At 46.8% G+C, this 26,300-nt stretch overlaps 54 non-coding genes across 54 annotated transcripts; all 54 read left to right on the forward strand.

The window, feature by feature from the left end:
* The first annotated feature begins 355 nt into the window (after positions 1-355).
* Positions 356-474, forward strand: LOC141023978 (5S ribosomal RNA). Its single transcript, XR_012185576.1, has one exon. It is a non-coding gene; the product is annotated as a 5S ribosomal RNA (ribosomal RNA).
* Positions 475-845: 371 nt separating this feature from the next.
* On the forward strand, positions 846-964 carry LOC141024999 (5S ribosomal RNA). The gene has a single exon (XR_012186496.1). It is a non-coding gene; the product is annotated as a 5S ribosomal RNA (ribosomal RNA).
* Positions 965-1,334: 370 nt separating this feature from the next.
* Positions 1,335-1,453, forward strand: LOC141025000 (5S ribosomal RNA). The gene has a single exon (XR_012186497.1). It is a non-coding gene; the product is annotated as a 5S ribosomal RNA (ribosomal RNA).
* A 371-nt stretch (positions 1,454-1,824) lies between these two features.
* On the forward strand, positions 1,825-1,943 carry LOC141024010 (5S ribosomal RNA). Its single transcript, XR_012185608.1, has one exon. It is a non-coding gene; the product is annotated as a 5S ribosomal RNA (ribosomal RNA).
* A 370-nt stretch (positions 1,944-2,313) lies between these two features.
* Positions 2,314-2,432, forward strand: LOC141025001 (5S ribosomal RNA). Its single transcript, XR_012186498.1, has one exon. It is a non-coding gene; the product is annotated as a 5S ribosomal RNA (ribosomal RNA).
* A 215-nt stretch (positions 2,433-2,647) lies between these two features.
* LOC141024163 (5S ribosomal RNA) lies at positions 2,648-2,765 on the forward strand. The gene has a single exon (XR_012185760.1). It is a non-coding gene; the product is annotated as a 5S ribosomal RNA (ribosomal RNA).
* A 370-nt stretch (positions 2,766-3,135) lies between these two features.
* Positions 3,136-3,254, forward strand: LOC141025002 (5S ribosomal RNA). The gene has a single exon (XR_012186499.1). It is a non-coding gene; the product is annotated as a 5S ribosomal RNA (ribosomal RNA).
* Positions 3,255-3,627: 373 nt separating this feature from the next.
* LOC141024020 (5S ribosomal RNA) lies at positions 3,628-3,746 on the forward strand. The gene has a single exon (XR_012185618.1). It is a non-coding gene; the product is annotated as a 5S ribosomal RNA (ribosomal RNA).
* Positions 3,747-4,116: 370 nt separating this feature from the next.
* LOC141023733 (5S ribosomal RNA) lies at positions 4,117-4,235 on the forward strand. Its single transcript, XR_012185331.1, has one exon. It is a non-coding gene; the product is annotated as a 5S ribosomal RNA (ribosomal RNA).
* Positions 4,236-4,603: 368 nt separating this feature from the next.
* LOC141023902 (5S ribosomal RNA) lies at positions 4,604-4,722 on the forward strand. Its single transcript, XR_012185500.1, has one exon. It is a non-coding gene; the product is annotated as a 5S ribosomal RNA (ribosomal RNA).
* A 371-nt stretch (positions 4,723-5,093) lies between these two features.
* On the forward strand, positions 5,094-5,212 carry LOC141023891 (5S ribosomal RNA). The gene has a single exon (XR_012185489.1). It is a non-coding gene; the product is annotated as a 5S ribosomal RNA (ribosomal RNA).
* A 370-nt stretch (positions 5,213-5,582) lies between these two features.
* LOC141025083 (5S ribosomal RNA) lies at positions 5,583-5,701 on the forward strand. The gene has a single exon (XR_012186580.1). It is a non-coding gene; the product is annotated as a 5S ribosomal RNA (ribosomal RNA).
* A 371-nt stretch (positions 5,702-6,072) lies between these two features.
* LOC141024116 (5S ribosomal RNA) lies at positions 6,073-6,191 on the forward strand. The gene has a single exon (XR_012185713.1). It is a non-coding gene; the product is annotated as a 5S ribosomal RNA (ribosomal RNA).
* A 368-nt stretch (positions 6,192-6,559) lies between these two features.
* Positions 6,560-6,678, forward strand: LOC141023675 (5S ribosomal RNA). The gene has a single exon (XR_012185274.1). It is a non-coding gene; the product is annotated as a 5S ribosomal RNA (ribosomal RNA).
* A 371-nt stretch (positions 6,679-7,049) lies between these two features.
* On the forward strand, positions 7,050-7,168 carry LOC141023557 (5S ribosomal RNA). The gene has a single exon (XR_012185157.1). It is a non-coding gene; the product is annotated as a 5S ribosomal RNA (ribosomal RNA).
* Positions 7,169-7,540: 372 nt separating this feature from the next.
* Positions 7,541-7,659, forward strand: LOC141025095 (5S ribosomal RNA). Its single transcript, XR_012186592.1, has one exon. It is a non-coding gene; the product is annotated as a 5S ribosomal RNA (ribosomal RNA).
* Positions 7,660-8,029: 370 nt separating this feature from the next.
* On the forward strand, positions 8,030-8,148 carry LOC141025106 (5S ribosomal RNA). The gene has a single exon (XR_012186603.1). It is a non-coding gene; the product is annotated as a 5S ribosomal RNA (ribosomal RNA).
* A 370-nt stretch (positions 8,149-8,518) lies between these two features.
* LOC141024117 (5S ribosomal RNA) lies at positions 8,519-8,637 on the forward strand. The gene has a single exon (XR_012185714.1). It is a non-coding gene; the product is annotated as a 5S ribosomal RNA (ribosomal RNA).
* A 365-nt stretch (positions 8,638-9,002) lies between these two features.
* On the forward strand, positions 9,003-9,121 carry LOC141023558 (5S ribosomal RNA). Its single transcript, XR_012185158.1, has one exon. It is a non-coding gene; the product is annotated as a 5S ribosomal RNA (ribosomal RNA).
* Positions 9,122-9,493: 372 nt separating this feature from the next.
* On the forward strand, positions 9,494-9,612 carry LOC141025117 (5S ribosomal RNA). The gene has a single exon (XR_012186614.1). It is a non-coding gene; the product is annotated as a 5S ribosomal RNA (ribosomal RNA).
* Positions 9,613-9,982: 370 nt separating this feature from the next.
* On the forward strand, positions 9,983-10,101 carry LOC141025064 (5S ribosomal RNA). The gene has a single exon (XR_012186561.1). It is a non-coding gene; the product is annotated as a 5S ribosomal RNA (ribosomal RNA).
* A 369-nt stretch (positions 10,102-10,470) lies between these two features.
* Positions 10,471-10,589, forward strand: LOC141024118 (5S ribosomal RNA). Its single transcript, XR_012185715.1, has one exon. It is a non-coding gene; the product is annotated as a 5S ribosomal RNA (ribosomal RNA).
* A 366-nt stretch (positions 10,590-10,955) lies between these two features.
* Positions 10,956-11,074, forward strand: LOC141023784 (5S ribosomal RNA). The gene has a single exon (XR_012185382.1). It is a non-coding gene; the product is annotated as a 5S ribosomal RNA (ribosomal RNA).
* A 369-nt stretch (positions 11,075-11,443) lies between these two features.
* On the forward strand, positions 11,444-11,562 carry LOC141024354 (5S ribosomal RNA). The gene has a single exon (XR_012185951.1). It is a non-coding gene; the product is annotated as a 5S ribosomal RNA (ribosomal RNA).
* Positions 11,563-11,934: 372 nt separating this feature from the next.
* On the forward strand, positions 11,935-12,053 carry LOC141023790 (5S ribosomal RNA). Its single transcript, XR_012185388.1, has one exon. It is a non-coding gene; the product is annotated as a 5S ribosomal RNA (ribosomal RNA).
* Positions 12,054-12,423: 370 nt separating this feature from the next.
* Positions 12,424-12,542, forward strand: LOC141024481 (5S ribosomal RNA). The gene has a single exon (XR_012186079.1). It is a non-coding gene; the product is annotated as a 5S ribosomal RNA (ribosomal RNA).
* Positions 12,543-12,908: 366 nt separating this feature from the next.
* On the forward strand, positions 12,909-13,027 carry LOC141023695 (5S ribosomal RNA). The gene has a single exon (XR_012185294.1). It is a non-coding gene; the product is annotated as a 5S ribosomal RNA (ribosomal RNA).
* A 369-nt stretch (positions 13,028-13,396) lies between these two features.
* Positions 13,397-13,515, forward strand: LOC141024400 (5S ribosomal RNA). Its single transcript, XR_012185997.1, has one exon. It is a non-coding gene; the product is annotated as a 5S ribosomal RNA (ribosomal RNA).
* A 367-nt stretch (positions 13,516-13,882) lies between these two features.
* On the forward strand, positions 13,883-14,001 carry LOC141025003 (5S ribosomal RNA). The gene has a single exon (XR_012186500.1). It is a non-coding gene; the product is annotated as a 5S ribosomal RNA (ribosomal RNA).
* A 369-nt stretch (positions 14,002-14,370) lies between these two features.
* Positions 14,371-14,489, forward strand: LOC141023590 (5S ribosomal RNA). Its single transcript, XR_012185190.1, has one exon. It is a non-coding gene; the product is annotated as a 5S ribosomal RNA (ribosomal RNA).
* A 369-nt stretch (positions 14,490-14,858) lies between these two features.
* On the forward strand, positions 14,859-14,977 carry LOC141023734 (5S ribosomal RNA). The gene has a single exon (XR_012185332.1). It is a non-coding gene; the product is annotated as a 5S ribosomal RNA (ribosomal RNA).
* Positions 14,978-15,345: 368 nt separating this feature from the next.
* LOC141024305 (5S ribosomal RNA) lies at positions 15,346-15,464 on the forward strand. The gene has a single exon (XR_012185902.1). It is a non-coding gene; the product is annotated as a 5S ribosomal RNA (ribosomal RNA).
* Positions 15,465-15,836: 372 nt separating this feature from the next.
* Positions 15,837-15,955, forward strand: LOC141023560 (5S ribosomal RNA). The gene has a single exon (XR_012185160.1). It is a non-coding gene; the product is annotated as a 5S ribosomal RNA (ribosomal RNA).
* Positions 15,956-16,326: 371 nt separating this feature from the next.
* Positions 16,327-16,445, forward strand: LOC141023962 (5S ribosomal RNA). Its single transcript, XR_012185560.1, has one exon. It is a non-coding gene; the product is annotated as a 5S ribosomal RNA (ribosomal RNA).
* Positions 16,446-16,815: 370 nt separating this feature from the next.
* On the forward strand, positions 16,816-16,934 carry LOC141024119 (5S ribosomal RNA). Its single transcript, XR_012185716.1, has one exon. It is a non-coding gene; the product is annotated as a 5S ribosomal RNA (ribosomal RNA).
* Positions 16,935-17,298: 364 nt separating this feature from the next.
* LOC141023785 (5S ribosomal RNA) lies at positions 17,299-17,417 on the forward strand. The gene has a single exon (XR_012185383.1). It is a non-coding gene; the product is annotated as a 5S ribosomal RNA (ribosomal RNA).
* A 370-nt stretch (positions 17,418-17,787) lies between these two features.
* On the forward strand, positions 17,788-17,906 carry LOC141024103 (5S ribosomal RNA). Its single transcript, XR_012185701.1, has one exon. It is a non-coding gene; the product is annotated as a 5S ribosomal RNA (ribosomal RNA).
* A 373-nt stretch (positions 17,907-18,279) lies between these two features.
* Positions 18,280-18,398, forward strand: LOC141023932 (5S ribosomal RNA). Its single transcript, XR_012185530.1, has one exon. It is a non-coding gene; the product is annotated as a 5S ribosomal RNA (ribosomal RNA).
* Positions 18,399-18,771: 373 nt separating this feature from the next.
* LOC141023593 (5S ribosomal RNA) lies at positions 18,772-18,890 on the forward strand. Its single transcript, XR_012185193.1, has one exon. It is a non-coding gene; the product is annotated as a 5S ribosomal RNA (ribosomal RNA).
* Positions 18,891-19,263: 373 nt separating this feature from the next.
* LOC141024121 (5S ribosomal RNA) lies at positions 19,264-19,382 on the forward strand. Its single transcript, XR_012185718.1, has one exon. It is a non-coding gene; the product is annotated as a 5S ribosomal RNA (ribosomal RNA).
* A 368-nt stretch (positions 19,383-19,750) lies between these two features.
* LOC141023617 (5S ribosomal RNA) lies at positions 19,751-19,869 on the forward strand. Its single transcript, XR_012185217.1, has one exon. It is a non-coding gene; the product is annotated as a 5S ribosomal RNA (ribosomal RNA).
* A 373-nt stretch (positions 19,870-20,242) lies between these two features.
* LOC141023561 (5S ribosomal RNA) lies at positions 20,243-20,361 on the forward strand. The gene has a single exon (XR_012185161.1). It is a non-coding gene; the product is annotated as a 5S ribosomal RNA (ribosomal RNA).
* A 376-nt stretch (positions 20,362-20,737) lies between these two features.
* LOC141025128 (5S ribosomal RNA) lies at positions 20,738-20,856 on the forward strand. The gene has a single exon (XR_012186625.1). It is a non-coding gene; the product is annotated as a 5S ribosomal RNA (ribosomal RNA).
* A 368-nt stretch (positions 20,857-21,224) lies between these two features.
* LOC141023833 (5S ribosomal RNA) lies at positions 21,225-21,343 on the forward strand. The gene has a single exon (XR_012185429.1). It is a non-coding gene; the product is annotated as a 5S ribosomal RNA (ribosomal RNA).
* A 369-nt stretch (positions 21,344-21,712) lies between these two features.
* On the forward strand, positions 21,713-21,831 carry LOC141024279 (5S ribosomal RNA). The gene has a single exon (XR_012185876.1). It is a non-coding gene; the product is annotated as a 5S ribosomal RNA (ribosomal RNA).
* A 365-nt stretch (positions 21,832-22,196) lies between these two features.
* Positions 22,197-22,315, forward strand: LOC141023786 (5S ribosomal RNA). The gene has a single exon (XR_012185384.1). It is a non-coding gene; the product is annotated as a 5S ribosomal RNA (ribosomal RNA).
* A 370-nt stretch (positions 22,316-22,685) lies between these two features.
* Positions 22,686-22,804, forward strand: LOC141023963 (5S ribosomal RNA). The gene has a single exon (XR_012185561.1). It is a non-coding gene; the product is annotated as a 5S ribosomal RNA (ribosomal RNA).
* A 371-nt stretch (positions 22,805-23,175) lies between these two features.
* On the forward strand, positions 23,176-23,294 carry LOC141024122 (5S ribosomal RNA). The gene has a single exon (XR_012185719.1). It is a non-coding gene; the product is annotated as a 5S ribosomal RNA (ribosomal RNA).
* A 368-nt stretch (positions 23,295-23,662) lies between these two features.
* Positions 23,663-23,781, forward strand: LOC141023600 (5S ribosomal RNA). The gene has a single exon (XR_012185200.1). It is a non-coding gene; the product is annotated as a 5S ribosomal RNA (ribosomal RNA).
* Positions 23,782-24,155: 374 nt separating this feature from the next.
* On the forward strand, positions 24,156-24,274 carry LOC141023562 (5S ribosomal RNA). The gene has a single exon (XR_012185162.1). It is a non-coding gene; the product is annotated as a 5S ribosomal RNA (ribosomal RNA).
* Positions 24,275-24,645: 371 nt separating this feature from the next.
* LOC141025138 (5S ribosomal RNA) lies at positions 24,646-24,764 on the forward strand. The gene has a single exon (XR_012186635.1). It is a non-coding gene; the product is annotated as a 5S ribosomal RNA (ribosomal RNA).
* A 369-nt stretch (positions 24,765-25,133) lies between these two features.
* LOC141023701 (5S ribosomal RNA) lies at positions 25,134-25,252 on the forward strand. Its single transcript, XR_012185300.1, has one exon. It is a non-coding gene; the product is annotated as a 5S ribosomal RNA (ribosomal RNA).
* Positions 25,253-25,621: 369 nt separating this feature from the next.
* On the forward strand, positions 25,622-25,740 carry LOC141024298 (5S ribosomal RNA). The gene has a single exon (XR_012185895.1). It is a non-coding gene; the product is annotated as a 5S ribosomal RNA (ribosomal RNA).
* Positions 25,741-26,105: 365 nt separating this feature from the next.
* LOC141024213 (5S ribosomal RNA) lies at positions 26,106-26,224 on the forward strand. Its single transcript, XR_012185811.1, has one exon. It is a non-coding gene; the product is annotated as a 5S ribosomal RNA (ribosomal RNA).
* Positions 26,225-26,300: the final 76 nt, after the last annotated feature.

Genomic DNA, 26,300 nt, shown 5'->3' on the forward strand with positions numbered 1-26,300 from the left:
TTTTGCGCCTCATGACAAACATATCACATGTGTGCGATATATATTAACCCCGTTATATTATTTTTTACATTTGCGATATGTTTTAGCTCGCTGCTCATTGGTCACGCGTCTAGAGGCGGCTTTGTGGCGCGAGGAGCGCGTTCTGAAAGGGGAAAAAATACGTGTTGCTGCGGTATAGAGGGAGGGGTGGAAACTGTGGTAAACTCGTCTCCGTGTTTGACGGGGAGAGTAAGTAGTATATATAGGGCATTATCCATTATTAGGCAACGGTTGTAATGGTAGTAAGAATGACAATCATCTTTACAGTGGACCTGTGAGTGGCAAGCATAAGGGACGAAGGCGGGGGTAACATGTTGGATGCGATCATACCAGCACTAAAGCACCGGATCCCATCAGAACTCCGAAGTTAAGCGTGCCTGGGCGAGAGTAGTACTAGGATGGGTGACCTCCTGGGAAGTCCTCGTGTTGCATTCCCTTTTTAATTATTTTTTGCGCCTCGTGACAAACATATCGCATGTGCGCGATATATATTAACCCCGTTATATTATTTTTGACATTTGCGATATGTTTTAGCTCGCTGTTCATTGGCACGCGTCTAGAGGCGGCTTTCTGGCGCGAGGAGCGGGTTCTGAAAGGGGTAAAAAAATACGTGTTGCTGCGATATAGAGGGTGGGGTGGAAACCGTGGTAAACTCGTCTCCGTGTTTGAGGGGGGGGGAGTAAGTAGTATATATAGGGCATTATCCATTATTAGGCAACGGTTGTAATGGTAGTAAGAATGACAATCATCTTTGCAGTGGACCTGGGAGTGGCAAGCATAAGGGACGAAGGCGGGGGTAACATGTAGGATGCGATCATACCAGCACTAAAGCACCGGATCCCATCAGAACTCCGTAGTTAAGCGTGCTTGGGCGAGAGTAGTACTAGGATGGGTGACCTCCTGGGAAGTCCTTGTGTTGCATTCCCTTTTTAATTATTTTTTGCGCCTCGTGACAAACATATCGCATGTGCGCGATATATATTAACCCCGTTATATTATTTTTGACATTTGCGATATGTTTTAGCTCGCTGTTCATTGGCACGCGTCTAGAGGCGGCTTTCTGGCGCGAGGAGCGCGTTCTGAAAGGGTTAAAAAAATACGTGTTGCTGCGATATAGAGGGTGGGGTGGAAACCGTGGTAAACTCGTCTCCGTGTTTGAGGGGGGGGAGTAAGTAGTATATATAGGGCATTATCCATTATTAGGCAACGGTTGTAATGGTAGTAAGAATGACAATCATCTTTGCAGTGGACCTGGGAGTGGCAAGCATAAGGGACGAAGGCGGGGGTAACATGTAGGATGCGATCATACCAGCACTAAAGCACCGGATCCCATCAGAACTCCGTAGTTAAGCGTGCTTGGGCGAGAGTAGTACTAGGATGGGTGACCTCCTGGGAAGTCCTTGTGTTGCATTCCCTTTTTAATTATTTTTTGCGCGTCGTGACAAACATATCGCATGTGCGCGATATATATTAACCCCGTTATATTATTTTTGATATTTGCGATATGTTTTAGCTCGCTGCTCATTGGTCACGCGTCTAGAGGCGGCTTTGTGGCGCGAGGAGCGCGTTCTGAAAGGGGTAAAAAAATACGTGTTGCTGCGGTATAGAGGGAGGGGTGGAAACCGTGGTAAACTCGTCTCCGTGTTTGAGGGGGGGGAGTAAGTAGTATATATAGGGCATTATCCATTATTAGGCAACGGTTGTAATGGTAGTAAGAATGACAATCATCTTTGTAGTGGACCTGGGAGTGGCAAGCATAAGGGACGAAGGCGGGGGTAACATGTCGGATGCGATCATACCAGCACTAAAGCACCGGATCCCATTAGAACTCCGAAGTTAAGCGTGCTTGGGCGAGAGTAGTACTAGGATGGGTGACCTCCTGGGAAGTCCTCGTGTTGCATTCCCTTTATAATTATTTTTTGCGCCTCATGACAAACATATCACATGTGCGCGATATATATTAACCCCGTTATATTATTTTTGACATTTGCGATATGTTTTAGCTCGTTGCTCATTGGTCACGCGTCTAGAGGCGGCTTTGTGGCGCGAGGAGCTCGTTCTGAAAGGGGTAAAAAAATACGTGTTGCTGCGGTATAGAGGGAGGGGTGGAAACTGTGGTAAACTCGTCTCCGTGTTTGACGGGGAGAGTAAGTAGTATATATAGGGCATTATCCATTATTAGGCAACGGTTGTAATGGTAGTAAGAATGACAATCATCTTTGCAGTGGACCTGGGAGTGGCAAGCATAAGGGACGAAGGCGGGGGTAACATGTAGGATGCGATCATACCAGCACTAAAGCACCGGATCCCATCAGAACTCCGTAGTTAAGCGTGCTTGGGCGAGAGTAGTACTAGGATGGGTGACCTCCTGGGAAGTCCTTGTGTTGCATTCCCTTTTTAATTATTTTTTGCGCGTGTTGCTGCGGTATAGAGGGAGGGGTGGAAACTGTGGTAAACTCGTCTCCGTGTTTGACGGGGAGAGTAAGTAGTATATATAGGGCATTATCCATTATTAGGCAACGGTTGTAATGGTAGTAAGAATGACAATCATCTTTGCAGTGGACCTGGGAGTGGCAAGCATAAGGGACGAAGGCGGGGGTAACATGTAGGATGCGATCATACCAGCACTAAAGCACCGGATCCCATCAGAACTCCGTAGTAAGCGTGCTTGGGCGAGAGTAGTACTAGGATGGGTGACCTCCTGGGAAGTCCTTGTGTTGCATTCCCTTTTTAATTATTTTTTGCGCCTCGTGACAAACATATCGCATGTGCGCGATATATATTAACCCCGTTATATTATTTTTGACATTTGCGATATGTTTTAGCTCGCTGTTCATTGGCACGCGTCTAGAGGCGGCTTTCTGGCGCGAGGAGCGCGTTCTGAAAGGGTTAAAAAAATACGTGTTGCTGCGATATAGAGGGTGGGGTGGAAACCGTGGTAAACTCGTCTCCGTGTTTGAGGGGGGGGAGTAAGTAGTATATATAGGGCATTATCCATTATTAGGCAACGGTTGTAATGGTAGTAAGAATGACAATCATCTTTGCAGTGGACCTGGGAGTGGCAAGCATAAGGGACGAAGGCGGGGGTAACATGTAGGATGCGATCATACCAGCACTAAAGCACCGGATCCCATCAGAACTCCGTAGTTAAGCGTGCTTGGGCGAGAGTAGTACTAGGATGGGTGACCTCCTGGGAAGTCCTTGTGTTGCATTCCCTTTTTAATTATTTTTTGCGCGTCGTGACAAACATATCGCATGTGCGCGATATATATTAACCCCGTTATATTATTTTTGATATTTGCGATATGTTTTAGCTCGCTGCTCATTGGTCACGCGTCTAGAGGCGGCTTTGTGGCGCGAGGAGCGCGTTCTGAAAGGGGTAAAAAAATACGTGTTGCTGCGGTATAGAGGGAGGGGTGGAAACCGTGGTAAACTCGTCTCCGTGTTTGAGGGGGGGGGGAGTAAGTAGTATATATAGGGCATTATCCGTTATTAGGCAACGGTTGTAATGGTAGTAAGAATGACAATCATCTTTGCAGTGGACCTGGGAGTGGCAAGCATAAGGGACGAAGGCGGGGGTAACATGTCGGATGCGATCATACCAGCACTAAAGCACCGGATCCCATTAGAACTCCGAAGTTAAGCGTGCTTGGGCGAGAGTAGTACTAGGATGGGTGACCTCCTGGGAAGTCCTCGTGTTGCATTCCCTTTATAATTATTTTTTGCGCCTCATGACAAACATATCACATGTGCGCGATATATATTAACCCCGTTATATTATTTTTGACATTTGCGATATGTTTTAGCTCGTTGCTCATTGGTCACGCGTCTAGAGGCGGCTTTGTGGCGCGAGGAGCTCGTTCTGAAAGGGGTAAAAAAATACGTGTTGCTGCGGTATAGAGGGAGGGGTGGAAACCGTGGTAAACTCGTCTCCGTGTTTGAGGGGGGGAGTAAGTAGTATATATAGGGCATTATCCATTATTAGGCAACAGTTGTAATGGTAGTAAGAATGACAATCATCTTTGCTGTGGACCTGGGAGTGGCAAGCATAAGGGACGAAGGCGGGGGTAACATGTTGGATGCGATCATACCAGCATTAAAGCACCGGATCCCATCAGAACTCCGAAGTTAAGCGTGCTTGGGCGAGAGTAGTACTAGGATGGGTGACCTCCTGGGAAGTCCTCTTGTTGCATTCCCTTTTTAATTATTTTTTGCGCCTCATGACAAACATATCACATGTGCGCGATATATATTAACCCCGTTATATTATTTTTAACATTTGCGATATGTTTTAGCTCGCTGCTCATTGGTCACGCGTCTAGAGGCGGCTTTGTGGCGCGAGGAGCGCGTTCTGAAAGGGGAAAAAATACGTGTTGCTGCGGTATAGAGGGAGGGGTGGAAACTGTGGTAAACTCGTCTCCGTGTTTGACGGGGGGAGTAAGTAGTATATATAGGGCATTATCCATTATTAGGCAACGGTTGTAATGGTAGTAAGAATGACAATCATCTTTACAGTGGACCTGGGAGTGGCAAGCATAAGGGACGAAGGCGGGGATAACATGTTGGATGCGATCATACCAGCATTAAAGCACCGGATCCCATCAGAACTGCGAAGTTAAGCGTGCTTGGGCGAGAGTAGTACTAGGATGGGTGACCTCCTGGGAAGTCCTCGTGTTGCATTCCCTTTTTAATTATTTTTTGCGCCTCGTGACAAACATATCGCATGTGCGCGATATATATTAACCCCGTTATATTATTTTTGACATTTGCGATATGTTTTAGCTCGCTGCTCATTGGTCACGCGTTTAGATGCGGCTTTCTAGGGCGAGGAGCGCGTTCTGAAAGGGGTAAAAAAATACGTGTTGCTGCGGTATAGAGGGAGGGGTGGAAACCGTGGTAAACTCGTCTCCGTGTTTGAGGGGGGGGAGTAAGTAGTATATATAGGGCATTATCCATTATTAGGCAACGGTTGTAATGGTAGTAAGAATGACAATAATCTTTGCAGTGGACTTGGGAGTGGCAAGCATAAGGGACGAAGGCGGGGGTAACATGTCGGATGCGATCATACCAGCACTAAAGCACCGGATCCCATCAGAACTCCAAAGTTAAGCGTGCTTGGGCGAGAGTAGTACTAGGATGGGTGACCTCCTGGGAAGTCCTCTTGTTGCATTCCCTTTTTAATTATTTTTTGCGCCTCGTGACAAACATATCGCATGTGCGCGATATATATTAACCCCGTTATATTATTTTTGACATTTGCGATATGTTTTAGCTCGCTGCTCATTGGTCACGCGTCTAGATGCGGCTTTCTGGTGCGAGGAGCGCGTTCTGAAAGGGGTAAAAAATACGTGTTGCTGCGGTATAGAGGGAGGGGTGGAAACCGTGGTAAACTCGTCTCCGTGTTTGAGGGGGGGGAGTAAGTAGTATATATAGGGCATTATCCATTATTAGGCAACGGTTGTAATGGTAGTAAGAATGACAATCATCTTTGCAGTGGACCTGGGAGTGGCAAGCATAAGGGACGAAGGCGGGGGTAACATGTTGGATGCGATCATACCAGCACTAAAGCACCGGATCCCATCAGAACTCCGAAGTTAAGCGTGCTTGGGCGAGAGTAGTACTAGGATGGGTGACCTCCTGGGAAGTCCTCGTGTTGCATTCCCTTTATAATTATTTTTTGCGCCTCATGACAAACATATCACATGTGCGCGATATATATTAACCCCGTTATATTATTTTTGACATTTGCGATATGTTTTAGCTCGTTGCTCATTGGTCACGCGTCTAGAGGCGGCTTTGTGGCGCGAGGAGCTCGTTCTGAAAGGGGTAAAAAAATACGTGTTGCTGCGGTATAGAGGGAGGGGTGGAAACCGTGGTAAACTCGTCTCCGTGTTTGAGGGGGGGGAGTAAGTAGTATATATAGGGCATTATCCATTATTAGGCAACGGTTGTAATGGTAGTAAGAATGACAATCATCTTTGCTGTGGACCTGGGAGTGGCCAGCATAAGGGACGAAGGCGGGGGAAACACGTTGGATGCGATGATACCAGCACTAAAGCACCGGATCCCATCAAAACTCCGAAGTTAAGCGTGCTTGGGCGAGAGTAGTACAAGGATGGGTGACCTCCTGGGAAGTCCTCGTGTTGCATTCCCTTTTTAATTATTTTTTGCGCCTCATGACAAACATATCACATGTGCGCGATATATATTAACCCCGTTATATTATTTTTGACATTTGCGATATGTTTTAGCTCGCTGCTCATTGGTCACGCGTCTAGAGGCGGCTTTGTGGCGCGAGGAGCGCGTTCTGAAAGGGGAAAAAATACGTGTTGCTGCGGTATAGTGGGAGGGGTGGAAACTGTGGTAAACTCGTCTCCGTGTTTGACGGGGGGAGTAAGTAGTATATATAGGGCATTGTCCATTATTAGGCAACGGTTGTAATGGTAGTAAGAATGCCAATCATCTTTACAGTGGACCTGGGAGTGGCAAGCATAAGGGACGAAAGCGGGGGTAACATGTTGGATGCGATCATAGCAGCATTAAAGCACCGGATCCCATCAGAACTCCGAAGTTAAGCGTGCTTGGGCGAGAGTAGTACTAGGATGGGTGACCTCCTGGGAAGTCCTCGTGTTGCATTCCCTTTTTAATTATTTTTTGCGCCTCGTGACAAACATATCGCATGTGCGCGATATATATTAACCCCGTTATATTATTTTTGACATTTGCGATATGTTTTAGCTCGTTGCTCATTGGTCACGCGTCTAGATGCGGCTTTCTGGTGCGAGGAGCGCGTTCTGAAAGGAGTAAAAAAATACGTGTTGCTGCGGTATAGAGGGAGGGGTGGAAACCGTGGTAAACTCGTCTCCGTGTTTGAGGGGGGGGAGTAAGTAGTATATATAGGGCATTATCCATTATTAGGCAACGGTTGTAATGGTAGTAAGAATGACAATAATCTTTGCAGTGGACTTGGGAGTGGCAAGCATAAGGGACGAAGGCGGGGGTAACATGTCGGATGCGATCATACCAGCACTAAAGCACCGGATCCCATCAGAACTCCGAAGTTAAGCGTGCTTGGGCGAGAGTAGTACTAGGATGGGTGACCTCCTGGGAAGTCCTCTTGTTGCATTCCCTTTTTAATTACTTTTTGCGCCTCGTGACAAACATATCGCATGTGCGCGACATATATTAACCCCGTTATATTATTTTTGACATTTGCGATATGTTTTAGCTCGCTGCTCATTGGTCACGCGTCTAGATGCGGCTTTCTGGTGCGAGGAGCGCGTTCTGAAAGGGGTAAAAAATACGTGTTGCTGCGGTATAGAGGGAGGGGTGGAAACCGTGGTAAACTCGTCTCCGTGTTTGAGGGGGGGGGGAGTAAGTAGTATATATAGGGCATTATCCATTATTAGGCAACGGTTGTAATGGTAGTAAGAATGACAATCATCTTTGCAGTGGACCTGGGAGTGGCAAGCATAAGGGACGAAGGCGGGGGTAACATGTTGGATGCGATCATACCAGCACTAAAGCACCGGATCCCATCAGAACTCCGAAGTTAAGCGTGCTTGGGCGAGAGTAGTACTAGGATGGGTGACCTCCTGGGAAGTCCTCGTGTTGCATTCCCTTTATAATTATTTTTTGCGCCTCATGACAAACATATCACATGTGCGCGATATATATTAACCCCGTTATATTATTTTTGACATTTGCGATATGTTTTAGCTCGTTGCTCATTGGTCACGCATCTAGAGGCGGCTTTGTGGCGCGAGGAGCTCGTTCTGAAAGGGGTAAAAAAATACGTGTTGCTGCGGTATAGAGGGAGGGGTGGAAACCGTGGTAAACTCGTCTCCGTGTTTGAGGGGGGGAGTAAGTAGTATATATAGGGCATTATCCATTATTAGGCAACGGTTGTAATGGTAGTAAGAATGACAATCATCTTTGCTTTGGACCTGGGAGTGGCAAGCATAAGGGACGAAGGCGGGGGTAACATGTTGGATGCGATCATACCAGCACTAAAGCACCGGATCCCATCAGAACTCCGAAGTTAAGCGTGCTTGGGCGAGAGTAGTACTAGGATGGGTGACCTCCTGGGAAGTCCTCGTGTTGCATTCCCTTTTTAATTATTTTTTGCGCCTCATGACGAACATATCACATGTGCGCGATATATATTAACCCCGTTATATTATTTTTGACATTTGCGATATGTTTTAGCTCGCTGCTCATTGGTCACGCGTCTAGAGGCGGCTTTGTGGCGCGAGGAGCGCGTTCTGAAAGGGGGAAAAATATGTGTTGCTGCGGTATATAGGGAGGGGTGGAAACTGTGGTAAACTCGTCTCCGTGTTTGACGGGGGGGGAGTAAGTAGTATATATAGGGCATTATCCATTATTAGGCAACGGTTGTAATGGTAGTAAGAATGATAATCATCTTTGCAGTGGACCTGGGAGTGGCAAGCATAAGGGACGAAGGCGGGGGAAACATGTTGGATGCGATGATACCAGCACTAAAGCACCGGATCCCATCAAAACTCCGAAGTTAAGCGTGCTTGGGCGAGAGTAGTACAAGGATGGGTGACCTCCTGGGAAGTCCTCGTGTTGCATTCCCTTTTTAATTATTTTTTGCGCCTCATGACAAACATATCACATGTGCGCGATATATATTAACCCCGTTATATTATTTTTGACATTTGCGATATGTTTTAGCTCGCTGCTCATTGGTCGTCTAGAGGCGGCTTTGTGGCGCGAGGAGCGCGTTCTGAAAGGGGAAAAAATACGTGTTGCTGCGGTATAGAGGGAGGGGTGGAAACCGTGGTAAACTCGTCTCCGTGTTTGAGGGGGGGGAGTAAGTAGTATATATAGGGCATTATCCATTATTAGGCAACGGTTGTAATGGTAGTAAGAATGACAATAATCTTTGAAGTGGACTTGGGAGTGGCAAGCATAAGGGACGAAGGCGGGGGTAACATGTCGGATGCGATCATACCAGCACTAAAGCACCGGATCCCATCAGAACTCCGAAGTTAAGCGTGCTTGGGCGAGAGTAGTACTAGGATGGGTGACCTCCTGGGAAGTCCTCTTGTTGCATTCCCTTTTTAATTATTTTTTGCGCCTCGTGACAAACATATCGCATGTGCGCGATATATATTAACCCCGTTATATTATTTTTGACATTTGCGATATGTTTTAGCTCGCTGCTCATTGGTCACGCGTCTAGATGCGGCTTTCTGGTGCGAGGAGCGCGTTCTGAAAGGGGTAAAAAATACGTGTTGCTGCGGTATAGAGGGAGGGGTGGAAACCGTGGTAAACTCGTCTCCGTGTTTGAGGGGGGGGGGAGTAAGTAGTATATATAGGGCATTATCCATTATTAGGCAACGGTTGTAATGGTAGTAAGAATGACAATCATCTTTGCAGTGGACCTGGGAGTGGCAAGCATAAGGGACGAAGGCGGGGGTAACATGTTGGATGCGATCATACCAGCACTAAAGCACCGGATCCCATCAGAACTCCGAAGTTAAGCGTGCTTGGGCGAGAGTAGTACTAGGATGGGTGACCTCCTGGGAAGTCCTCGTGTTGCATTCCCTTTATAATTATTTTTTGCGCCTCATGACAAACATATCACATGTGCGCGATATATATTAACCCCGTTATATTATTTTTGACATTTGCGATATGTTTTAGCTCGTTGCTCATTGGTCACGCATCTAGAGGCGGCTTTGTGGCGCGAGGAGCTCGTTCTGAAAGGGGTAAAAAAATACGTGTTGCTGCGGTATAGAGGGAGGGGTGGAAACCGTGGTAAACTCGTCTCCGTGTTTGAGGGGGGGAGTAAGTAGTATATATAGGGCATTATCCATTATTAGGCAACGGTTGTAATGGTAGTAAGAATGACAATCATCTTTGCTTTGGACCTGGGAGTGGCAAGCATAAGGGACGAAGGCGGGGGTAACATGTTGGATGCGATCATACCAGCACTAAAGCACCGGATCCCACCAGAACTCCGAAGTTAAGCGTGCTTGGGCGAGAGTAGTACTAGGATGGGTGACCTCCTGGGAAGTCCTCGTGTTGCATTCCCTTTTAAATTATTTTTTGTGCCTCATGACGAACATATCACATGTGCGCGATATATATTAACCCCGTTATATTATTTTTGACATTTGCGATATGTTTTAGCTCGCTGCTCATTGGTCACGCGTCTAGAGGCGGCTTTGTGGCGCGAGGAGCGCGTTCTGAAAGGGGGAAAAATATGTGTTGCTGCGGTATATAGGGAGGGGTGGAAACTGTGGTAAACTCGTCTCCGTGTTTGACGGGGGGGAGTAAGTAGTATATATAGGGCATTATCCATTATTAGGCAACGGTTGTAATGGTAGTAAGAATGATAATCATCTTTGCAGTGGACCTGGGAGTGGCAAGCATAAGGGACGAAGGCGGGGGAAACATGTTGGATGCGATGATACCAGCACTAAAGCACCGGATCCCATCAAAACTCCGAAGTTAAGCGTGCTTGGGCGAGAGTAGTACAAGGATGGGTGACCTCCTGGGAAGTCCTCGTGTTGCATTCCCTTTTTAATTATTTTTTGCGCCTCATGACAAACATATCACATGTGCGCGATATATATTAACCCCGTTATATTATTTTTGACATTTGCGATATGTTTTAGCTCGCTGCTCATTGGTCGTCTAGAGGCGGCTTTGTGGCGCGAGGAGCGCGTTCTGAAAGGGGAAAAAATACGTGTTGCTGCGGTATAGAGGGAGGGTTGGAAACTGTGGTAAACTCGTCTCCGTGTTTGACGGGGGGGGAGTAAGTTGTATATATAGGGCATTATCCATTATTAGGCAACGGTTGTAATGGTAGTAAGAATGACAATCATCTTTACAGTGGACCTGGGAGTGGCAAGCATAAGGGACGAAGGCGGGGGTAACATGTTGGATCCGATCATACCAGCACTAAAGCACCGGATCCCATCAGAACTCCGAAGTTAAGCGTGCTTGGGCGAGAGTAGTACTAGGATGGGTGACCTCTTGGGAAGTCCTTGTGTTGCATTCCCTTTTTAATTATTTTTTGCGCCTCGTGACAAACATATCGCATGTGCGCGATATATATTAACCCCGTTATATTATTTTTGACATTTGCGATATGTTTTAGCTCGCTGCTCATTGGTCACGCGTCTAGATGCGGCTTTCTGGTGCGAGGAGCGCGTTCTGAAAGGGGTAAAAAAATACGTGTTGCTGCGGTATAGAGGGAGGGGTGGAAACCGTGGTAAACTCGTCTCCGTGTTTGAGGGGGGAGTAAGTAGTATATATAGGGCATTATCCATTATTAGGCAACGGTTGTAATGGTAGTAAGAATGACAATAATCTTTGCAGTGGACTTGGGAGTGGCAAGCATAAGGGACGAAGGCGGGGGTAACATGTCGGATGCGATCATACCAGCACTAAAGCACCGAATCCCATCAGAACTCCGAAATTAAGCGTGCTTGGGCGAGAGTAGTACTAGGATGGGTGACCTCCTGGGAAGTCCTCTTGTTGCATTCCCTTTTTAATTATTTTTTGCGCCTCGTGACAAACATATCGCATGTGCGCAATATATATTAACCCCGTTATATTATTTTTGACATTTGCGATATGTTTTAGCTCGCTGCTCATTGGTCACGCGTCTAGATGCGGCTTTCTGGTGCGAGGAGCGCGTTCTGAAAGGGGTAAAAAAAATACGTGTTGCTGCGGTATAGAGGGAGGGGTGGAAACCGTGGTAAACTCGTCTCCGTGTTTGAGGGGGGGGAGTAAGTAGTATATATAGGGCATTATCCATTATTAGGCAACGGTTGTAATGGTAGTAAGAATGACAATCATCTTTGAAGTGGTCCTGGGAGTGGCAAGCATAAGGGACGAAGGCGGGGGTAACATGTTGGATGCGATCATACCAGCACTAAAGCACCGGATCCCATCAGAACTCCGAAGTTAAGCGTGCTTGGGCGAGAGTAGTACTAGGATGGGTGACCTCCTGGGAAGTCCTCTCGTTGCATTCCCTTTTTAATTTATTTTGCGCCTCGTGACAAACATATCGCATGTGCGCGATATATATTAACCCCGTTATATTATTTTTGACATTTGCGATATGTTTTAGCTCGCTGCTCATTGGTCAGGCGTGTAGAGGCGGCTTTGTGGCGCGAGGAGCGCGTTCTGAAAGGGGTAAAAAAAATACGTGTTGCTGCGGTGTAGAGGGAGGGGCGGAAACCGTGGTAAACTCGTCTCCGTGTTTGAGGGGGGGAGTAACTAGTATATATAGGGCATTATCCATTATTAGGCAACGGTTATAATGGTAGTAAGAATGACAATCATCTTTGCAGTGGACCTGGGAGTGGCAAGCACAAGGGACGAAGGCGGGGGTAACATGTCGGATGCGATCATACCAGCACTAAAGCACCGGATCCCATCAGAACTCTGAAGTTAAGCGTGGTTGGGCGAGAGTAGTACTAGGATGGGTGACCTCCTGGGAAGTCCTCATGTTTCATTCCCTTTTTAATTATTTTTTGCGCCTCGCGACAAACATATCGCATGTGCGCGATATATATTAACCCCTTATATTATTTTTGACATTTGCGATATGTTTTAGCTCGCTGCCCATTGGTCACGCGTCCAGAGGTGGCTTTGTGGCGCGAGGAGCGCGTTGTGAAAGGGGTAAAAAATACGTGTTGCTGCGGTATAGAGGGAGGGTTGGAAACCGTGGTAACTCGTCTCCGTGTTTGAGGGGGGAGTAAGTAGTATATATAGGGCATTATCCATTATTAGGCAACGGTTGTAATGGTAGTAAGAAAGACAATCATCTTTGCAGTGGACCTGGGAGTGGCGAGCATAAAGGACGAAGGCGGGGGTAACATGTGGGATGCGATCATAGCAGCACTAAAGCACCGGATCCCATCAGAACTCCGAAGTTAAGCGTGCTTGGGCGAGAGTAGTACTAAGATGGGTGACCTCTTGGGAAGTCCTCGTGTTGCATTCCCTTTTTAATTATTTTTTGCGCCTCGTGACAAACATATCGCATGTGCGCGATATATATTAACCCCGTTATATTATTTTTGACATTTGCGATATGTTTTAGCTCGCTGCTCATTGGTCACGCGTCTAGAGGCGGCTTTGTGGCGCGAGGAGCGCGTTCTGAAAGGGGAAAAAATACGTGTTGCTGCGGTATAGAGGGAGGGGTGGAAACTGTGGTAAACTCGTCTCCGTGTTTGACGGGGGGGAGTAAGTAGTATATATAGGGCATTATCCATTATTAGGCAACGGTTGTAATGGTAGTAAGAATGACAATCATCTTTGCAGTGGACCTGGGAGTGGCAAGCATAAGTGACGAAGACGGGGGAAACATGTTGGATGCGATGATACCAGCACTAAAGCACCGGATCCCATCAAAACTCCGAAGTTAAGCCTGCTTGGGCGAGAGTAGTACAAGGATGGGTGACCTCCTGGGAAGTCCTCGTGTTGCATTCCCTTTTTAATTATTTTTTGCGCCTCATGACAAACATATCACATGTGTGCGATATATATTAACCCCGTTATATTATTTTTTACATTTGCGATATGTTTTAGCTCGCTGCTCATTGGTCACGCGTCTAGAGGCGGCTTTGTGGCGCGAGGAGCGCGTTCTGAAAGGGGAAAAATACGTGTTGCTGCGGTATAGAGGGAGGGGTGGAAACTGTGGTAAACTCGTCTCCGTGTTTGACGGGGAGAGTAAGTAGTATATATAGGGCATTATCCATTATTAGGCAACGGTTGTAATGGTAGTAAGAATGACAATCATCTTTACAGTGGACCTGTGAGTGGCAAGCATAAGGGACGAAGGCGGGGGTAACATGTTGGATGCGATCATACCAGCACTAAAGCACCGGATCCCATCAGAACTCCGAAGTTAAGCGTGCCTGGGCGAGAGTAGTACTAGCATGGGTGACCTCCTGGGAAGTCCTCGTGTTGCATTCCCTTTTTAATTATTTTTTGCGCCTCGTGACAAACATATCGCATGTGCGCGATATATATTAACCCCGTTATATTATTTTTGACATTTGCGATATGTTTTAGCTCGCTGTTCATTGGCACGCGTCTAGAGGCGGCTTTCTGGCGCGAGGAGCGCGTTCTGAAAGGGGTAAAAAAATGCGTGTTGCTGCGATATAGAGGGTGGGGTGGAAACCGTGGTAAACTCGTCTCCGTGTTTGAGGGGGGGAGTAAGTAGTATATATAGGGCATTATCCATTATTAGGCAACGGTTGTAATGGTAGTAAGAATGACAATCATCTTTGCAGTGGACCTGGGAGTGGCAAGCATAAGGGACGAAGGCGGGGGTAACATGTCGGATGCGATCATACCAGCACTAAAGCACCGGATCCCATTAGAACTCCGAAGTTATGCGTGCTTGGGCGAGAGTAGTACTAGGATGGGTGACCTCCTGGGAAGTCCTCGTGTTGCATTCCCTTTATAATTATTTTTTGCGCCTCATGACAAACATATCACATGTGCGCGATATATATTAACCCCGTTATATTATTTTTGACATTTGCGATATGTTTTAGCTCGTTGCTCATTGGTCACGCGTCTAGAGGCGGCTTTGTGGCGCGAGGAGCTCGTTCTGAAAGGGGTAAAAAAATACGTGTTGCTGCGGTATAGAGGGAGGGGTGGAAACCGTGGTAAACTCGTCTCCGTGTTTGAGGGGGGGAGTAAGTAGTATATATAGGGCATTATCCATTATTAGGCAACGGTTGTAATGGTAGTAAGAATGACAATCATCTTTGCTGTGGACCTGGGAGTGGCAAGCATAAGGGACGAAGGCGGGGTAACATGTTGGATGCGATCATACCAGCATTAAAGCACCGGATCCCATCAGAACTCCGAAGTTAAGCGTGCTTGGGCGAGAGTAGTACTAGGATGGGTGACCTCCTGGGAAGTCCTCTTGTTGCATTCCCTTTTTAATTATTTTTTGCGCCTCATGACAAACATATCACATGTGCGCGATATATATTAACCCCGTTATATTATTTTTAACATTTGCGATATGTTTTAGCTCGCTGCTCATTGGTCACGCGTCTAGAGGCGGCTTTGTGGCGCGAGGAGCGCGTTCTGAAAGGGGAAAAAATACGTGTTGCTGCGGTATAGAGGGAGGGGTGGAAACTGTGGTAAACTCGTCTCCGTGTTTGACGGGGGGAGTAAGTAGTATATATAGGGCATTATCCATTATTAGGCAACGGTTGTAATGGTAGTAAGAATGACAATCATCTTTACAGTGGACCTGGGAGTGGCAAGCATAAGGGACGAAGGCGGGGGTAACATGTTGGATGCGATCATACCAGCATTAAAGCACCGGATCCCATCAGAACTCCGAAGTTAAGCGTGCTTGGGCGAGAGTAGTACTAGGATGGGTGACCTCCTGGGAAGTCCTCGTGTTGCATTCCCTTTTTAATTATTTTTTGCGCCTCGTGACAAACATATCGCATGTGCGCGATATATATTAACCCCGTTATATTATTTTTGACATTTGCGATATGTTTTAGCTCGCTGCTCATTGGTCACGCGTCTAGATGCGGCTTTCTGGGGCGAGGAGCGCGTTTTGAAAGGGGTAAAAAAATACGTGTTGCTGCGGTATAGAGGGAGGGGTGGAAACCGTGGTAAACTCGTCTCCGTGTTTGAGGGGGGGGGAGTAAGTAGTATATATAGGGCATTATCCATTATTCGGCAACGGTTGTAATGGTAGTAAGAATGACAATAATCTTTGCAGTGGACTTGGGAGTGGCAAGCATAAGGGACGAAGGCGGGGGTAACATGTCGGATGCGATCATACCAGCACTAAAGCACCGGATCCCATCAGAACTCCGAAGTTAAGCGTGCTTGGGCGAGAGTAGTACTAGGATGGGTGACCTCCTGGGAAGTCCTCTTGTTGCATTCCCTTTTTAATTATTTTTTGCGCCTCGTGACAAACATATCGCATGTGCGCGATATATATTAACCCCGTTATATTATTTTTGACATTTGCGATATGTTTTAGCTCGCTGCTCATTGGTCACGCGTCTAGATGCGGCTTTCTGGTGCGAGGAGCGCGTTCTGAAAGGGGTAAAAAATACGTGTTGCTGCGGTATAGAGGGAGGGGTGGAAACCGTGGTAAACTCGTCTCCGTGTTTGAGGGGGGGGGAGTAAGTAGTATATATAGGGCATTATCCATTATTAGGCAACGGTTGTAATGGTAGTAAGAATGACAATCATCTTTGCAGTGGACCTGGGAGTGGCAAGCATAAGGGACGAAGGCGGGGGTAACATGTTGTTTGCGATCATACCAGCACTAAAGCACCGGATCCCAACAGAACTCCGAAGTTAAGCGTGCTTGGGCGAGAGTAGTACTAGGATGGGTGACCTCCTGTGAAGTCCTCGTGTTGCATTCCCTTTATAATTATTTTTTGTGCCTCATGACAAACATATCACATGTGTGCGATATATATTAACCCCGTTATATTATTTTTGACATTTGCGATATGTTTTAGCTCGTTGCTCATTGGTCACGCGTCTAGAGGCGGCTTTGTGGCGCGAGGAGCTCGTTCTGAAAGGGGTAAAAAATACGTGTTGCTGCGGTATAGAGGGAGGGGTGGAAACCGTGGTAAACTCGTCTCCGTGTTTGAGGGGGGGGAGTAAGTAGTATATATAGGGCATTATCCATTATTAGGCAACGGTTGTAATGGTAGTAAGAATGACAATCATCTTTGCTGTGGACCTGGGAGTGGCCAGCATAAGGGACGAAGGCGGGGGAAACATGTTGGATGCGATGATACCAGCACTAAAGCACCGGATCCCATCAAAACTCCGAAGTTAAGCGTGCTTGGGCGAGAGTAGTACAAGGATGGGTGACCTCCTGGGAAGTCCTCGTGTTGCATTCCCTTTTTAATTATTTTTTGCGCCTCATGACAAACATATCACATGTGCGCGATATATATTAACCCCGTTATATTATTTTTGACATTTGCGATATGTTTTAGCTCGCTGCTCATTGGTCGTCTAGAGGCGGCTTTGTGGCGCGAGGAGCGCGTTCTGAAAGGGGAAAAAATACGTGTTGCTGCGGTATAGAGGGAGGGTTGGAAACTGTGGTAAACTCGTCTCCGTGTTTGACGGGGGGAGTAAGTAGTATATATAGGGCATTATCCATTATTAGGCAACGGTTGTAATGGTAGTAAGAATGACAATCATCTTTACAGTGGACCTGGGAGTGGCAAGCATAAGGGACGAAGGCGGGGGTAACATGTTGGATCCGATCATACCAGCACTAAAGCACCGGATCCCATCAGAACTCCGAAGTTAAGCGTGCTTGGGCGAGAGTAGTACTAGGATGGGTGACCTCTTGGGAAGTCCTTGTGTTGCATTCCCTTTTTAATTATTTTTTGCGCCTCGTGACAAACATATCGCATGTGCGCGATATATATTAACCCCGTTATATTATTTTTGACATTTGCGATATGTTTTAGCTCGCTGCTCATTGGTCACGCGTCTAGATGCGGCTTTCTGGTGCGAGGAGCGCGTTCTGAAAGGGGTAAAAAAATACGTGTTGCTGCGGTATAGAGGGAGGGGTGGAAACCGTGGTAAACTCGTCTCCGTGTTTGAGGGGGGGAGGAAGTAGTATATATAGGGCATTATCCATTATTAGGCAACGGTTGTAATGGTAGTAAGAATGACAATAATCTTTGCAGTGGACTTGGGAGTGGCAAGCATAAGGGACGAAGGCGGGGGTAACATGTCGGATGCGATCATACCAGCACTAAAGCACCGAATCCCATCAGAACTCCGAAGTTAAGCGTGCTTGGGCGAGAGTAGTACTAGGATGGGTGACCTCCTGGGAAGTCCTCTTGTTGCATTCCCTTTTTAATTATTTTTTGCGCCTCGTGACAAACATATCGCATGTGCGCGATATATATTAACCCCGTTATATTATTTTTGACATTTGCGATATGTTTTAGCTCGCTGCTCATTGGTCACGCGTCTAGATGCGGCTTTCTGGTGCGAGGAGCGCGTTCTGAAAGGGGTAAAAAAATACGTGTTGCTGCGGTATAGAGGGAGGGGTGGAAACCGTGGTAAACTCGTCTCCGTGTTTGAGGGGGGGGGGAGTAAGTAGTATATATAGGGCATTATCCATTATTAGGCAACGGTTGTAATGGTAGTAAGAATGACAATAATCTTTGCAGTGGACTTGGGAGTGGCAAGCATAAGGGACGAAGGCGGGGGTAACATGTCGGATGCGATCATACCAGCACTAAAGCACCAGATCCCATCAGAACTCCGAAGTTAAGCGTGCTTGGGCGAGAGTAGTACTAGGATGGGTGACCTCCTGGGAAGTCCTCTTGTTGCATTCTCTTTTTAATTATTTTTTGCGCCTCGTGACAAACATATCGCATGTGCGCGATATATATTAACCCCGTTATATTATTTTTGACATTTGCGATATGTTTTAGCTCGCTGCTCATTGGTCACGCGTCTAGATGCGGCTTTCTGGGGCGAGGAGCGCGTTCTGAAAGGGGTAAAAAAATACGTGTTGCTGCGGTATAGAGGGAGGGGTGGAAACCGTGGTAAACTCGTCTCCGTGTTTGAGGGGGGGGGGAGTAAGTAGTATATATAGGGCATTATCCATTATTAGGCAACGGTTGTAATGGTAGTAAGAATGACAATCATCTTTGCAGTGGACCTGGGAGTGGCAAGCATAAGGGACGAAGGCGGGGGTAACATGTTGTTTGCGATCATACCAGCACTAAAGCACCGGATCCCATCAGAACTCCGAAGTTAAGCGTGCTTGGGCGAGAGTAGTACTAGGATGGGTGACCTCCTGTGAAGTCCTCGTGTTGCATTCCCTTTATAATTATTTTTTGCGCCTCATGACAAACATATCACATGTGCGCGATATATATTAACCCCGTTATATTATTTTTGACATTTGCGATATGTTTTAGCTCGTTGCTCATTGGTCACGCGTCTAGAGGCGGCTTTGTGGCGCGAGGAGCTCGTTCTGAAAGGGGTAAAAAAATACATGTTGCTGCGGTATAGAGGGAGGGGTGGAAACCGTGGTAAACTCGTCTCCGTGTTTGAGGGGGGGGGGAGTAAGTAGTATATATAGGGCATTATCCATTATTAGGCAACGGTTGTAATGGTAGTAAGAATGACAATCATCTTTGCTGTGGACCTGGGAGTGGCCAGCATAAGGGACGAAGGCGGGGGAAACATGTTGGATGCGATGATACCAGCACTAAAGCACCGGATCCCATCAAAACTCCGAAGTTAAGCGTGCTTGGGCGAGAGTAGTACAAGGATGGGTGACCTCCTGGGAAGTCCTCGTGTTGCATTCCCTTTTTAATTATTTTTTGCGCCTCATGACAAACATATCACATGTGCGCGATATATATTAACCCCGTTATATTATTTTTGACATTTGCGATATGTTTTAGCTCGCTGCTCATTGGTCACGCGTCTAGAGGCGGCTTTGTGGCGCGAGGAGCGCGTTCTGAAAGGGGAAAAAATACGTGTTGCTGCGGTATAGAGGGAGGGGTGGAAACTGTGGTAAACTCGTCTCCGTGTTTGACGGGGGGAGTAAGTAGTATATATAGGGCATTATCCATTATTAGGCAACGGTTGTAATGGTAGTAAGAATGACAATCATCTTTACAGTGGACCTGGGAGTGGCAAGCATAAGGGACGAAGGCGGGGGTAACATGTTGGATGCGATCATACCAGCATTAAAGCACCGGATCCCATCTGAACTCTGAAGTTAAGCGTGCTTGGGCGAGAGTAGTACTAGGATGGGTGACCTCCTGGGAAGTCCTTGTGTTGCATTCCCTTTTTAATTATTTTTTGCGCCTCGTGACAAACATATCGCATGTGCGCGATATATATTAACCCCGTTATATTATTTTTGACATTTGCGATATGTTTTAGCTCGTTGCTCATTGGTCACGCGTCTAGATGCGGCTTTCTGGTGCGAGGAGCGCGTTCTGAAAGGGGTAAAAAAATACGTGTTGCTGCGGTATAGAGGGAGGGGTGGAAACCGTGGTAAACTCGTCTCCGTGTTTGAGGGGGGGGGGAGTAAGTAGTATATATAGGGCATTATCCATTATTAGGCAACGGTTGTAATGGTAGTAAGAATGACAATAATCTTTGCAGTGGACTTGGGAGTGGCAAGCATAAGGGACGAAGGCGGGGGTAACATGTCGGATGCGATCATACCAGCACTAAAGCACCGGATCCCATCAGAACTCCGAAGTTAAGCGTGCTTGGGCGAGAGTAGTACTAGGATGGGTGACCTCCTGGGAAGTCCTCTTGTTGCATTCCCTTTTTAATTATTTTTTGCGCCTCGTGACAAACATATCGCATGTGCGCGATATATATTAACCCCGTTATATTATTTTTGACATTTGCGATATGTTTTAGCTCGCTGCTCATTGGTCACGCGTCTAGATGCGGCTTTCTGGTGCGAGGAGCGCGTTCTGAAAGGGGTAAAAAATACGTGTTGCTGCGGTATAGAGGGAGGGGTGGAAACCGTGGTAAACTCGTCTCCGTGTTTGAGGGGGGGGGGGGGGAGTAAGTAGTATATATAGGGCTTTATCCATTATTAGGCAACGGTTGTAATGGTAGTAAGAATGACAATCATCTTTGAAGTGGACCTGGGAGTGGCAAGCATAAGGGACGAAGGCGGGGGTAACATGTTGGATGCGATCATACCAGCACTAAAGCACCGGATCCCATCAGAACTCCGAAGTTAAGCGTGCTTGGGCGAGAGTAGTACTAGGATGGGTGACCTCCTGGGAAGTCCTCGTGTTGCATTCCCTTTATAATTATTTTTTGCGCCTCATGACAAACATATCACATGTGCGCGATATATATTAACCCCGTTATATTATTTTTGACATTTGCGATATGTTTTAGCTCGTTGCTCATTGGTCACGCGTCTAGAGGCGGCTTTGTGGCGCGAGGAGCTCGTTCTGAAAGGGGTAAAAAATACGTGTTGCTGCGGTATAGAGGGAGGGGTGGAAACCGTGGTAAACTCGTCTCCGTGTTTGAGGGGGGAGTAAGTAGTATATATAGGGCATTATCCATTATTAGGCAACGGTTGTAATGGTAGTAAGAATGACAATCATCTTTGCTTTGGACCTGGGAGTGGCAAGCATAAGGGACGAAGGCGGGGGTAACATGTTGGATGCGATCATACCAGCACTAAAGCATCGGATCCCACTAGAACTCCGAAGTTAAGCGTGCTTGGGCGAGAGTAGTACTAGGATGGGTGACCTCCTGGGAAGTCCTCGTGTTGCATTCCCTTTTTAATTATTTTTTGCGCCTCATGACGAACATATCACATGTGCGCGATATATATTAACCCCGTTATATTATTTTTGACATTTGCGATATGTTTTAGCTCGCTGCTCATTAGTCACGCGTCTAGAGGCGGCTTTGTGGCGCGAGGAGCGCGTTCTGAAAGGGGAAAAAATATGTGTTGCTGCGGTATAGAGGGAGGGGTGGAAACTGTGGTAAATTCGTCTCCGTGTTTGACGGGGGGGAGTAAGTAGTATATATAGGGCATTATCCATTATTAGGCAACGGTTGTAATGGTAGTAAGAATGATAATCATCTTTGCAGTGGACCTGGGAGTGGCAAGCATAAGGGACGAAGGCGGGGGAAACATGTTGGATGCGATGATACCAGCACTAAAGCACCGGATCCCATCAAAACTCTGAAGTTAAGCGTGCTTGGGCGAGAGTAGTACAAGGATGGGTGACCTCCTGGGAAGTCCTCGTGTTGCATTCCCTTTTTAATTATTTTTTGCGCCTCATGACAAACATATCACATGTGCGCGATATATATTAACCCCGTTATATTATTTTTGACATTTGCGATATGTTTTAGCTCGCTGCTCATTGGTCGTCTAGAGGCGGCTTTGTGGCGCGAGGAGCGCGTTCTGAAAGGGGAAAAAATACGTGTTGCTGCGGTATAGAGGGAGGGTTGGAAACTGTGGTAAACTCGTCTCCGTGTTTGACGGGGGTGAGTAAGTAGTATATAGAGGGCATTATCCATTATTAGGCAACGGTTGTAATGGTAGTAAGAATGACAATCATCTTTACAGTGGACCTGGGAGTGGCAAGCATAAGGGACGAAGGCGGGGGTAACATGTTGGATCCGATCATACCAGCACTAAAGCACCGGATCCCATCAGAACTCCGAAGTTAAGCGTGCTTGGGCGAGAGTAGTACTAGGATGGGTGACCTCTTGGGAAGTCCTTGTGTTGCATTCCCTTTTTAATTATTTTTTGCGCCTCATGACAAACATATCGCATGTGCGCGATATATATTAACCCCGTTATATTATTTTTGACATTTGCGATATGTTTTAGCTCGCTGCTCATTGGTCACGCGTCTAGATGCGGCTTTCTGGTGCGAGGAGCGCGTTCTGAAAGGGGTAAAAAAATACGTGTTGCTGCGGTATAGAGGGAGGGGTGGAAACCGTGGTAAACTCGTCTCCGTGTTTGAGGGGGGGAGTAAGTAGTATATATAGGGCATTATCCATTATTAGGCAACGGTTGTAATGGTAGTAAGAATGACAATCATCTTTGCAGTGGACCTGGGAGTGGCAAGCATAAGGGACGAAGGCGGGGGTAACATGTTGTTTGCGATCATACCAGCACTAAAGCACCGGATCCCAACAGAACTCCGAAGTTAAGCGTGCTTGGGCGAGAGTAGTACTAGGATGGGTGACCTCCTGTGAAGTCCTCGTGTTGCATTCCCTTTATAATTATTTTTTGCGCCTCATGACAAACATATCACATGTGCGCGATATATATTAACCCCGTTATATTATTTTTGATATTTGCGATATGTTTTAGCTCGTTGCTCATTGGTCACGCGTCTAGAGGCGGCTTTGTGGCGCGAGGAGCTCGTTCTGAAAGGGGTAAAAAAATACATGTTGCTGCGGTATAGAGGGAGGGGTGGAAACCGTGGTAAACTCGTCTCCGTGTTTGAGGGGGGGGAGTAAGTAGTATATATAGGGCATTATCCATTATTAGGCAACGGTTGTAATGGTAGTAAGAATGACAATCATCTTTGCTGTGGACCTGGGAGTGGCCAGCATAAGGTACGAAGGCGGGGGAAACATGTTGGATGCGATGATACCAGCACTAAAGCACCGGATCCCATCAAAACTCCGAAGTTAAGCGTGCTTGGGCGAGAGTAGTACAAGGATGGGTGACCTCCTGGGAAGTCCTCGTGTTGCATTCCCTTTTTAATTATTTTTTGCGCCTCATGACAAACATATCACATGTGCGCGATATATATTAACCCCGTTATATTATTTTTGACATTTGCGATATGTTTTAGCTCGCTGCTCATTGGTCACGCGTCTAGAGGCGGCTTTGTGGCGCGAGGAGCGCGTTCTGAAAGGGGAAAAAATACGTGTTGCTGCGGTATAGAGGGAGGGGTGGAAACTGTGGTAAACTCGTCTCCGTGTTTGACCGGGGGAGTAAGTAGTATATATAGGGCATTATCCATTATTAGGCAACGGTTGTAATGGTAGTAAGAATGACAATCATCTTTACAGTGGACCTGGGAGTGGCAAGCATAAGGGACGAAGGCGGGGGTAACATGTTGGATGCGATCATACCAGCATTAAAGCACCGGATCCCATCAGAACTCTGAAGTTAAGCGTGCTTGGGCGAGAGTAGTACTAGGATGGGTGACCTCCTGGGAAGTCCTTGTGTTGCATTCCCTTTTTAATTATTTTTTGCGCCTCGTGACAAACATATCGCATGTGCGCGATATATATTAACCCCGTTATATTATTTTTGACATTTGCGATATGTTTTAGCTCGTTGCTCATTGGTCACGCGTCTAGATGCGGCTTTCTGGTGCGAGGAGCGCGTTCTGAAAGGGGTAAAAAAATACGTGTTGCTGCGGTATAGAGGGAGGGGTGGAAACCGTGGTAAACTCGTCTCCGTGTTTGAGGGGGGGGGGGAGTAAGTAGTATATATAGGGCATTATCCATTATTAGGCAACGGTTGTAATGGTAGTAAGAATGACAATAATCTTTGCAGTGGACTTGGGAGTGGCAAGCATAAGGGACGAAGGCGGGGGTAACATGTCGGATGCGATCATACCAGCACTAAAGCACCGGATCCCATCAGAACTCCGAAGTTAAGCGTGCTTGGGCGAGAGTAGTACTAGGATGGGTGACCTCCTGGGAAGTCCTCTTGTTGCATTCCCTTTTTAATTATTTTTTGCGCCTCGTGACAAACATATCGCATGTGCGCGATATATATTAACCCCGTTATATTATTTTTGACATTTGCGATATGTTTTAGCTCGCTGCTCATTGGTCACGCGTCTAGATGCGGCTTTCTGGTGCGAGGAGCGCGTTCTGAAAGGGGTAAAAAATACGTGTTGCTGCGGTATAGAGGGAGGGGTGGAAACCGTGGTAAACTCGTCTCCGTGTTTGAGGGGGGGGGAGTAAGTAGTATATATAGGGCATTATCCATTATTAGGCAACGGTTGTAATGGTAGTAAGAATGACAATCATCTTTGAAGTGGACCTGGGAGTGGCAAGCATAAGGGACGAAGGCGGGGGTAACATGTTGGATGCGATCATACCAGCACTAAAGCACCGGATCCCATCAGAACTCCGAAGTTAAGCGTGCTTGGGCGAGAGTAGTACTAGGATGGGTGACCTCCTGGGAAGTCCTCGTGTTGCATTCCCTTTATAATTATTTTTTGCGCCTCATGACAAACATATCACATGTGCGCGATATATATTAACCCCGTTATATTATTTTTGACATTTGCGATATGTTTTAGCTCGTTGCTCATTGGTCACGCGTCTAGAGGCGGCTTTGTGGCGCGAGGAGCTCGTTCTGAAAGGGGTAAAAAAATACGTGTTGCTGCGGTATAGAGGGAGGGGTGGAAACCGTGGTAAACTCGTCTCCGTGTTTGAGGGGGGAGTAAGTAGTATATATAGGGCATTATCCATTATTAGGCAACGGTTGTAATGGTAGTAAGAATGACAATCATCTTTGCTTTGGACCTGGGAGTGGCAAGCATAAGGGACGAAGGCGGGGGTAACATGTTGGATGCGATCATACCAGCACTAAAGCATCGGATCCCACCAGAACTCCGAAGTTAAGCGTGCTTGGGCGAGAGTAGTACTAGGATGGGTGACCTCCTGGGAAGTCCTCGTGTTGCATTCCCTTTTTAATTATTTTTTGCGCCTCATGACGAACATATCACATGTGCGCGATATATATTAACCCCGTTATATTATTTTTGACATTTGCGATATGTTTTAGCTCGCTGCTCATTAGTCACGCGTCTAGAGGCGGCTTTGTGGCGCGAGGAGCGCGTTCTCAAAGGGGAAAAAATATGTGTTGCTGCGGTATAGAGGGAGGGGTGGAAACTGTGGTAAACTCGTCTCCGTGTTTGACGGGGGGGAGTAAGTAGTATATATAGGGCATTATCCATTATTAGGCAACGGTTGTAATGGTAGTAAGAATGATAATCATCTTTGCAGTGGACCTGGGAGTGGCAAGCATAAGGGACGAAGGCGGGGGAAACATGTTGGATGCGATGATACCAGCACTAAAGCACCGGATCCCATCAAAACTCCAAAGTTAAGCGTGCTTGGGCGAGAGTAGTACAAGGATGGGTGACCTCCTGGGAAGTCCTCGTGTTGCATTCCCTTTTTAATTATTTTTTGCGCCTCATGACAAACATATCACATGTGCGCGATATATATTAACCCCGTTATATTATTTTTGACATTTGCGATATGTTTTAGCTCGCTGCTCATTGGTCGTCTAGAGGCGGCTTTGTGGCGCGAGGAGCGAGTTCTGAAAGGGGAAAAAATACGTGTTGCTGCGGTATAGAGGGAGGGTTGGAAACTGTGGTAAACTCGTCTCCGTGTTTGACGGGGGTGAGTAAGTAGTATATAGACGGCATTATCCATTATTAGGCAACGGTTGTAATGGTAGTAAGAATGACAATCATCTTTACAGTGGACCTGGGAGTGGCAAGCATAAGGGACGAAGGCGGGGGTAACATGTTGGATCCGATCATACCAGCACTAAAGCACCGGATCCAATCAGAACTCCGAAGTTAAGCGTGCTTGGGCGAGAGTAGTACTAGGATGGGTGACCTCTTGGGAAGTCCTTGTGTTGCATTCCCTTTTTAATTATTTTTTGCGCCTCGTGACAAACATATCGCATGTGCGCGATATATATTAACCCCGTTATATTATTT

The sequence above is a fragment of the Aegilops tauschii genome, chromosome 5 (assembly GCF_002575655.3).
Source record: "Aegilops tauschii subsp. strangulata cultivar AL8/78 chromosome 5, Aet v6.0, whole genome shotgun sequence".
Lineage (NCBI taxonomy): Eukaryota > Viridiplantae > Streptophyta > Magnoliopsida > Poales > Poaceae > Aegilops > Aegilops tauschii.